Raw genomic sequence first — 9,248 nt, 5'->3', positions numbered from 1 at the left:
TATTTACATTGACTTCACCATTTTCATTTTCCTGGTGTGTTCATTAGAGAATTCAAAATTACATATGTGCCTGGCATTATGTATTTTTTGGTGAGCAGTGATCCAGAGGATGGAAATGTATGCCTCCTTCGACTCCTTAAACTCAACCCCACTCTGGGGCAATGTCCCAACCAGGCAGAAACTGCAGGAGGAGCTGGAGACCTTGAAAAGTTTGGCTATACTTCCAGCTCAGCCCAAAGCCCAAGGATGATTCTGGACTTTCATTCTGACTCGTGCATTTCAGATCTTTCTGGGTTTCGACCTGGTATATATGTCCCTCCCAGCCCGCCCTGCCTGCCCCTTCAGTTATCACCCCAGAAGGATCTGGGTGGCTTGGGCACTTCTGGGTTTTTTGTTTTTGTTTTTTGTTTTTTACACTTCTGTTCTTAGCAGCTCTCCCCTCAAATATTACGAGGCGGGAGGGCAGGCGGACGCACAGGCGCTGATGCCAAAGCTGCCACCTCGGGCGGCGGCTGCTGAGCCAGGTACCCTCCTCTCCAGCTTTCCCGCTCTGGTGGCCGGGGACCCATCCTGTACAGTTAGAGCCGGCCGGGGGAGAAGGGGCAGCTGCCCTGGCAAGCAACTCATCACCCTCAAGGCAAACACCTCCAACTCTCAGACCCCAGGAGATTCAGAAGCGCTAGATGGTCCAGGCGCGCATCATCACCTGTGCGCCCCAGGGCCTGACGTGTACTCTGCGCATGCGCCACCCCTCGCTAACCTCTTTATTGCGTCCCGCAAACGCAAGCCCATTGTTCGCTCACAGGTTGCAGAGCTATAAATCCCAGCAACAGGCCAAACAGTGTGCACTCCGCTTTTGGCCGTGTTGGCAGCTGAAGGAGAGTGCTCGGCGCCCAGCCTCTATCCAAGGACCGATCTCACCCAAGTCCTCTACGGGCAGTTACTTAGGTAGGCCCTGCCCCTCACCCCCGCCCCGGGCACTGGGGGACCAGCACCTGCCAGGAGGGCTCGGCTGCCCCCAGCCCGCTCCCCGCGCCCACAGACTTCCCGTGGCCGGCCCGGGTCACCCAGCTGTCTATGGCTGGCTATCCACTCGCAGGCCAGCCCACAAGTGTCCAGTGACTCCACATCTGCGCTTTGCCACAGAGTCTCTGAGACCCCATTCTACCATCCCGCAGGCCTTGCGCTCCTTTCTGGGGGTCCTTATCTCCATCTGCAGGCGAGGCCATCGGAAGAAGGCGGTGATGGGTACTCTCACCTCCACGATGTCCCGCAGCTCAGTGTCCGCAGTGGACACAGTCACTGTCAGTGTGGCGCGGGGGCAGCCAGTGCCGCCCACGACACCCAGCTGTGTCCCAAACTGCAGCACAGAGCAGACGGCGTTGAGGGCCCTGGGAGAGAGCGGGAAAGGGATGGCCAACGACCAGAGAAGCGGCCCCGATGGCACCAGGGGTGCACGACCTGCATTTAGGCCCCTTGGGGTCTTTTTACTCGTGCCCAGGCCTGGACCTCTGCAGAGAAACCTCCACGCCAAGAGGGCAGAAGACAGTTCCAACAGGACACCCCACACCTCCTGTATGATTTCCTGCCCCAAAAGAAACGCCATCACGAGCTCATATAGCTCCACCCAAGGTTTCCCGCCCGTGAACAGTAGGAGGGGTCCCGCCATACCGCAAGGGCTGCCCCAGAAGTCCTCAAAGAAGGGGAGCGAGGAGGGCCCTCCGTCGCCCTCTGCAGCTCCGGTGGTTTCCCAGAGGAAAAGCCAGCCTGACAAGGATGCAGAGGCAACAAGAGGGCAGAAACGGCCCTGGAGGGACTGCTCCCCAACATCTGACAGTCCCAGGCCCCGAAAACACAGGTTTCCTCTGCTGCCGTACAGGCGAGGGGAGCCTCTGAGGCTGCCCTCACCCCCTCAGCTGGGTTTCCGGGTCACCGCCGAAGACCTAGACTCAAGAGAAGGAAGCAGCGCTCCGGCGCATCAACAGTGCGCTGTGGGGTGAGATCTAGGCCATCGGGGGCCTGGGCGCCAGGCAGCCTTCCTGTCCCTTCCCGCTGCCTGCCGCAGGGTCTGCTTCTCCGCAGAAAATGTTTCATAGTTATTTCTATTTTAATATGATCATGGTACATTAAAATGTGTTAGTGCTTGCCTGTGAACACTAAGATCACTTGATTTGTAATTTTCTATATTGTTCTATATTTTTGTGACTAAAGGCATTACTTGGGGGAATTAAAAGAATATCTTGAAGCGATTTTGGCTTTTGATCTGCCACTAGTTCCTATTTAACGTTAATTCAGGGGTCGGATTCTTTGACCCAAGGAAACAGAATGGTATAAAAAGAAAGAATGTGAGTGTCAGATGGTGGCAAGAGATGCATGCCTTTGCAAGAGATGCCTTTGCAAAAGTTACTGTTGGTTCCAGAAGACTCTCACTTAGCTGTGTGACCCTGGGCAAGTCACTTCACCTAAATCTCTGAACTATAGGGCTGTGGTGATGATTTAAAAGTGACTCGGCACAGTGGACACTCGGAAATCCTGGGTTCTCAGTAAAGCCACTGCCCTGCTCCTTGGTCCTTTGGAATTACTATATTAGTAAAATTTATACTTGACAGTAATTTCAGCTTAAAGTTTATTTTGTCTATTTCATCTCAGCCTTTTGGCTAAGATCAAGTGTAGTATCTGTTCTTGTCAATTTAAAGTTTAGTTTCTCTGATAACATTGCAGCTGTTCCCACTTTTGCTTTCCACTTGCATTGACTATCTTTTTCCATCCCTTCACTTTGAGCCTATATGTGTCCTTAAAGCTGAAGCGATTCTACTGTAGGCAGCATACAGTTGCATCTTTTTTTAAAAATCTATCCATATGCCTTTGGATTGGTGAATTCAATCCACTGAATTTAGAATTATTGAGAACTTACTAATGCCATCTTACTGTTTTCTGGTTGTTTTGTATTCCCATTGTCCCTTTTCCCCTCTGTTTCTGTCTACCTTTGTAAATTGGTTATTTTCTGTGGTGGTGTGCTGTTTCCCCTTTGTTTATCTTCGGTGCATCTGCTCTAGATTTTGCTTTGTGTTTACCATGAAGCTTATGTAAGACATCTCATAGATTTAAATAGTCCATTTTTAAGCTGACAGCATCTTAACCTCAATTGCCTACAAAAACTTTACCTTTTTACTCCCCACTCTTCATGGTTTTTATGTCGTTATTTACATCTTTTTATATTGTGTGTTTGTTAATACATTACAGTAGCTATAATTATTTTAAACACTCTTTTCCTTTGACTTTTATAATTAAGTGGCTAACACACCTTCCTGTTACAGATTTAGAGTTTTCTGATTGTATATTTACCTTTACCAATGTGTTGTATACTTTTATACATTTTCATGTTGCTGATTACTGTCTTTTCATTTCACCTTGAAGAGTTCTTTTCAGCATTTCTTTCAAGGCAGGTCTAATGGTGATGAACTCCCTCAGCTTTTGTCTGCCTAGGAAAATCTTTATTTCTCCTTCATATCTGAAGGATAACTTTGATGGATAGAGTATTTTTGGTTGGCATTTTTTTTTCTTTCAACATGTTGAATATGTCATTCCACTCTCTCCTGGCCTGTCGGGTTTCTGCTGAGAAATCTGCTGATAGTGTAATGGGGGTTCCTTTGTAAGTTAAAATCTTTTTTCCCCTGACTGCTTTTAGAATTCTTTATCCTTTGATTTTTGACAATTTCATTATAATGTGTCTTGGAGAAGGTCTTTTGCATTGAGATAGTAGGATGCTCTTTTAGCTTCAAGAACTTGGATGTTGTTGAGATTAACCTGGTATAAATTCAAGTTAGAGTGTTTTAATTTTAGGATGTTAAAGGTAATCCCCATGGTAAACACAAAGAAAATAGCTATAGAATATACCCAAAAGGAAGTGAGAAAGTAATTTAAATATTTTACTGTAAGAAATCAGCTAAACACACACAACGAAAGATAGGAATGCAGGAAATGAGGGGCAAAAAAGCTTTGGGCATATGGAAAACAAATAGCACAATAGCAGAAATAAGTCTCTTTTTTTGTCAGTAATTACTTTAAATGTAAATGGATTAAACTCTCCAATCAAAATACAAAGATGGGTGGAATAGGTAAAAACATATAATCCAACTATATGCTGTCTACAAGAGACTCACTTGAGATCAAAAGACTCAAACAGGTTTAAAGTTAAAGGATAGAAAAAGGAATTCCAAACTCAAATTCCAAACTGTATAGTAACCAAAAGAGAGCAGGAGTGTCTACACCAATATCAGACAAAATAGACTTAAATTTAAGTCTATTTAAAATGAATTTAAAATGGATCAAAGACTTAAATATAAGAGCTAAACTATACAAATTTCTGAAGATAAAAAGGGATAAATCTTCATAGTCTTGGATTTGGCAATGAACTCTGAAATATGATAGCAAAAGCACAAGCAACAAAAGGAAAAAGAAATAGGACTTTATCAGAATTAAAATCCTTTGTGTTTCAAAGAACACCATCAAGAAAGACATAATACAACCTTCAGAATGAAGGAAAATGTTTGCAAATCATATATCTGATAAAGCTTAGTATTCAGAATATGTAAAGAACACTGACAACTCAACAATAAAATGTCAAATAACCAAATTTTAAAAATGAGAAAAAGAATTTGCATAGATACTGCTCCAAAAAAGAGACACAAATTGCCAATAAGCATAGGAAAACATGTCCAAAATTATTAGTCAAAATTATGCAAACTGAAACCACAGTGAGATACCACTTCACACCCACTAGTATGCATATAATTTTTTTAAAAACAAGGGTTGGCAATGATGTGGGGAAATTGGCACTTTTAAGCATTGCTGGTGCAAATATGAAAAAGAAAATAGTTTGGCAGTTCCTCAAAAAGTTAAACACAGAGATACAATATGGCCCAGGAACTCCACTCCCAGGTATATGTCCAGGAGAAATAAAAAACATATGTTCACACAAAAACTTGTACATGAGTGTTATATTGTCGTATCATTATTCATAATAGCCAAAAAGTGGAAACAACCCAACTGTTTGCCAACTGATGAATGGAAAAATAAAATGTGTTATATCCATACAGTGACTATTATTCAGCCATAAAAAGGAAGGACAGATACATGCTACAACCTGGATACACCTTGAACACATTTTGCTTACTGCAAAAGTCAGACACAGAAGTCTGCACATTGTGTGGTTCTATTCCTATGAAATGTCCAGCATAGGAAAATCAATAGAGACAGAAAAACCCAGGGCTGGGGTGAAAGGGGAGGAGAGAATGAGAATGACTGATACTAGGTATGAGGTTTCTCTTGGGGATGATGAAAATGTACTGGAATTAGAGATGTTGATTGCAAAACCTGAGTACACTAAAAGCCGCCGAATCACACAGTTCAAAAAAAAATGTGAATTGATGGAATGTGAATTATATCTCAATAAAAAGATAATATGACAACATTTTTAGTCATTACTCTTTTTTTTTTTTTTTTTTTTCCCCGTACGTGGGCCTCTCACTGTTGTGGCCTCTCCCGTTGCGGAGCACAGGCTCCGGACGCGCAGGCTCAGCGGCCATGGCTCACGGGCCCAGCCGCTCCGCGGCATATGGGATCCTCCCAGACCGGGGCACGAACCCGCATCCCCTGCATCGGCAGGCGGACTCTCAACCACTGCGCCACCAGGGAGGCCCAGTCATTACTCTTGATCAGTTTCATGATGGAATTCCCACAGTGACTTCAATGGAGTGGCTTGTATGGGATGATATTTGAGGTTCAACCCTTTGGGACTAGATGTTCATTTTGAGCTGTTGAATGACGGTGAGGGCCAGCCAGTATATTTTCTTCACTGAGGATCAATCCCCATATGTATTCTTGGTTTGAATCTTTGTCTTTTTCTCTTCATATTCCTGAAACGAGTTCCTAGGAAATACATTCACAATAGCAAGAGGTGTTGACATCTTCCTGGCAAAAGTCTTAACTAATTCACAGGTCAAACTTCAGATCTCCTTATTACTAGCTACCCGGGGAGCCCCCTGAATCAAAGTAGGGCTTACGAAGATGGACCTTGCATTTTAGCGTGCACTTAAAATACCCAACAGGCTGATCGCATTGGGAAAATAACTTTATTTACATGAGACAAGTACAAAGTCAGCACAACACAGTGAGGGAGAGTATGGGTGCTGGTGCCTGATGGCCTGAAATCAAATCCTATTTGAAAGCCACGTGTACCTGGGAAGGTTAGTTACTTAGACCTTCTGTTTCTCAGTTCCCTGGCCAGTGATATGGAAATATTAATAGGACCTGCTTATTTGTATTATGTTCTGAGGCTAAAAATTAGTAAATACAAAGCCTGAAGAAAAATGATGGGTACTTCATAAGTGCTACCTAAGTGTTCAAATATTAAATGTCTGGAAGAATAAGCAAGAAATGTAGTAGTGCTGCCTCCAGAGAGGGGACCTGGATGCCACAGGCCAGGGGAGCGGGGAAGGTTATGGGTGTGATGCTTTAGAGCTTGTGAAGAATATCTGTTATCATCTCCTGTGATCCCCACATCAGCTCTGTGGGGAACTCACGGCAGGTGCTGTGATCCATATTTAATGGTACATGGCACTAAAATGTTGAGAGTTTAAGTGATTTTCCCAGAGTCACAAAGCTGATGACAGATGGATGTGGGACAGGAATGTGGTTGGTTCCCTGGGACAGAAATCCCTGAACCCCTGAATCCTCTAGATGGTGCCCTGGACTCCTGAGCCCAGGGCTCTCCTCCCTCCATCCCCCCAATCCTCCTGCCTGCCCCATGGTTGCTCCAAGGACAGGAGGGGTCTGAGCCAACAGGAGGGCCCGTGCCTGACCCGCTGCCTCCCTTACATGTTGATCCCTGACCCCACAGCTGTTAAATATCCCTGAAAGAAGGTCCCTTGAAGGATCAGGGGGTCCCATCTACGTCCCTCCTCCCTCAGCATCTTCACACACCGGGTGAGCCTCCTGGTGGTCTGACCAGTGGTCGGCTTGTCTCCACGTGGCTCAGAGCCCTGGTCTCTCCAAGCCAGCTGCCCACACGGCACGTCTCTCACAAATGAGCTGGGTCTTCAACAACCAGCCCCGGATGCACGGTTAGTGCTGATTAATGACAGTGGCCTGCTGGGCTGTGCCTGGTGGTTTAGTGGGTGAAGCTGGCGTGCCCCACTGTCGCCTGACTATTGATGTGAGCACTGTCTGAGTAGCCTGGGCTACGGCCTGGCTGGGGAGGGGCCGTGGCTGCACTGGCTCTGCGGGCGCACCTTCCCTGCTCTTCCTTCCTCATCAAAATCCAGCCCCTACAAACTCCTCATCCATCCCTAGACCCTGCAGTGGCACAGGAGAGAGGCCCATGTCCTCCTAGAGGGACCCTGCCATAGCCACAGCCTAGAGACCCCATCCCAGGACTGTCTCTGAGGATGACCCAGGCCCTCCTAATCTCTGTCACCAAATAAATGTTCATTCCACTAACCCGAACCGATGGCATTGTCCCTTCTCTCCACATTCCCAGGCAGCGCCCAAACACCCAGTGATCCTGTCCACATCAACCACTGGAAATACCGCCACGAAATCCCAGTTTCCTTCCTTTCTGAAAACCTCTAGATTTACACTGCTAATATTTGCTTTTGGATTCTGACATCGACATTCAGAAGTGTTTAGCCTGTGATTTCTCCTGTCCTGTAATATCTGCTGCTGGGATGACATCAGTATTCTCCTGGTCCGATGAAAGCAGTGTGGGTGTGTTCCCTCTGTATCTGTTCTCTGGAAGAGTGTGTAGGGGACGGGCATCATTTCTGTCTTAAATGTTTGGTAGAAATCAGAGGAAGCCACCTGGGCCTGAAGTTTGTTTTGTGGAGAAATTTTTTTTGCATCTCTTTCTAATTGAAATTTACTTGGTGTATTGTACAGGGCACAGATCTTAAGCGTAGAGCTTCATGGTTTCTTGTAAATATAGACACATCTGTTACCAACACCCAGTTCAATATACAGGACGTCCCCAGCACCCTGGCAGCCCCCTGTAGAAGGGGAGAAGAATAAGTGCTAACTTATTTGGTTATAAGAATGAAATCAGTTACTCCATGTATATTCCAAGTGCAGTGATTTACACACAAACAACTCAAAATTAGTGTGGCAGCACAATCAGAAAGTAGTGGAGGGCGCTGGAGGGCTGGGAGAATCCAGTCCCTTTGGGATTTCCGCTGTGGAGGTCTGGGGCCAGAGTAAGGAAGCTGAGAGGAGCTCCTCAGAAGCATCTGGGCCTTTACAGAGGGAAAAACTACTGCTCCCCAGAGTGGAGCGCCCATTGTAATTCACTGAGCCCTCCCTTTGCGGAGGGTGCTTTTCTATACTTGTGTGTTATTTTACATAGAAATGTTTAAAAAATAAACCAAGGAGGAGATCAATTTTGCTTGATTTAAGAGCCTCCAGTGTTAAAAATAAAACATATATCTAAAATTAATGCTAAATCTGTACAGCTCAGACAGGAAGTAACCGGCACTCACTAGCTGACTCAGGAGCGGAGCGGGAGCAGAGAGGCGGCCCTCCTTCCTTGGCCTCGTGTCTCATTTAAGCTGCCAGCCGCTGCACAAGCTCCATCCCCTCTGAGTCTCAGGCTGAGGCCTCCAGGTCAAGGTCTTCACAAGTGTCAGACCAGAACCTGCCACACAAAGGCAGGGACTGGAGTCCTATGAAAGGTGTGGTTTCAGTAAAGCAGTAGTTAGGGCCTCGTGGTGAGCAGGCGTTGGTGACGGGACTCGTGGCCTAAGGAGAACGGGAAATGGAGGAAGGTAATTAGGGACGCACCGTCTCATCTCCTCGCCCCTCTTCACCCGGAACCAACCTTACTACGCCCCATGGGCGACTTCGTGTGGCGCGGACCCTGGGGATGAATTTCTAACCGCAGCACTGTCGGTGTAAACGTGCGGCACGTAACTACACGTCAGCATCCGCTCCCCTAGGCACAGTGCCAACACTTCCGAACTCGGGGTGTGTCAGATGCCTGGTCCACCCGAAGTAGTTCTCTGTGCTCTAGGCGAGTGCCGCTGCTCTGCAGCACCAGGTAAGAGAGGCGTGGCGTCCTTCAGTGGGCGAGGCGCCAGGCGCGGCGCCTCCGGGCCGGGCGCGGCTTCCCGCTTCAAATCCGGGATGCCCGCCCTCGTCCAATCAGCGGGCTCGCTCCTTCGCGCCGCCCAATCCAAAGCCGGCGTGGAGTCCCCGCC

At 46.9% G+C, this 9,248-nt stretch overlaps 1 long non-coding RNA gene across 1 annotated transcript; it reads right to left on the bottom strand.

Moving 5' to 3' along the window:
* Window positions 1-5,702: 5,702 nt before the first annotated feature.
* LOC309814556 lies at window positions 5,703-9,125 on the bottom strand. The gene is made up of 3 exons (XR_014295725.1): window positions 8,870-9,125; window positions 8,532-8,790; window positions 5,703-5,931 (listed from the first exon to the last, which is right to left on the bottom strand). It is a non-coding gene; the product is annotated as an uncharacterized lncRNA (long non-coding RNA).
* Between the last annotated feature and the right edge of the window lie 123 nt (window positions 9,126-9,248).

Source organism: Mesoplodon mirus (genome assembly GCF_964341445.2).
Source record: "Mesoplodon mirus genome assembly, chromosome: 13".
Lineage (NCBI taxonomy): Eukaryota > Metazoa > Chordata > Mammalia > Artiodactyla > Ziphiidae > Mesoplodon > Mesoplodon mirus.
The sequence above is the reverse complement of the archived record's forward strand: the minus strand, read 5'-3'. Positions and strand labels throughout refer to the sequence as shown.